The following is a 995-nucleotide window of genomic DNA, read 5'->3' as shown; positions in this document are numbered from 1 at the left end:
TGATTTATTGACTAATCATTGCAGCTGTAGAATTCCTATAATGAGGTAAAAGAAGTTTTAAACATATATACCGCAGAGTTGTCTCTTGCTAATTAGCTCAGTGAGATAGAGCATAGTCTCTTATGCTTAGAATGCCACCTTTTTTTCATCTTCCTACACTCTGCTTGTTGCTCAGAATTGCCTAATTTTGCCTAAAATTGCCCGGCCCCGACCATTGCTGCGCAGCAGCTATAATTGTATTTGTAATACATTGTGTTGTGCATGCTGTTGCTGGTACACACTCTGGGTCTCATTCATGAAAAGTGAGTAAATCTGTGTGTAGATTTGCACATAAAAGCCTACTCTACTAAAAACCTACTCCGGATTCAGGAACGCCGCAGGAAACTCAGATTTGATCGTAAACACGTGTGTATGATCATGAATGCCAATCCATCGTAAAGTGACAGCGCAATTAGCATAAATCCCCGCCCATGAATATCCAATGACCACCATATAAGGAGGTGTAGGTGCATCCTGTCGACCTGTCAGTCATGGTGCAAAGAAAGAAAGAGAAAGAAAGAAAAAAGATTTTTTCCGAAGCGGAGATCGAAATAATTTTGGGTGAAGTGGACTTAAGAAAAAACATTTTATTTTCTTCAGTTAGTAGTGGTGTGACAGGCAAAGCGAAGGCCTGGAGTGAGGTAACAGATACTGTTGATGTTGTCTCCGTGGTACAAAGAACCATGTCAGAGGTGAAGCGTAAACGTTTTGATATGAAACTGGAGGCAAAGAAACGCATAAGCACACACACAAAAAAATACAGCAGCCACAGGAGGAGGAGGCTCACAGTCACAACTATCTGCTGCAGAAGAGCGCATCACTGGCATAATTGGGGAGACCTCTCTGTCAGGAATCATTCCTGACGGAGCCAGCGACATGCCTCCACTGGAGTCAACATCAAACCCAGACTATAATGTGTTATAGCCTAATACATTCTGAAAATCATCATTGATAGC

The 995-nt window shown here is 41.9% G+C and overlaps 1 protein-coding gene across 3 annotated transcripts in view; it reads left to right on the top strand.

Moving 5' to 3' along the window:
- The window catches only part of prkcz (protein kinase C, zeta), a 227,194-nt gene that overhangs the window by 14,621 nt on the left and 211,578 nt on the right, over nucleotides 1–995 (top strand). The gene's annotated exons all lie outside the window — the stretch shown is intronic.

This window comes from Epinephelus moara, chromosome 16 (assembly GCF_006386435.1).
Source record: "Epinephelus moara isolate mb chromosome 16, YSFRI_EMoa_1.0, whole genome shotgun sequence".
In the NCBI taxonomy this organism is placed as follows: Eukaryota; Metazoa; Chordata; class Actinopteri; order Perciformes; family Serranidae; genus Epinephelus; species Epinephelus moara.
This window is presented reverse-complemented; position numbering and strand designations above follow the sequence as displayed.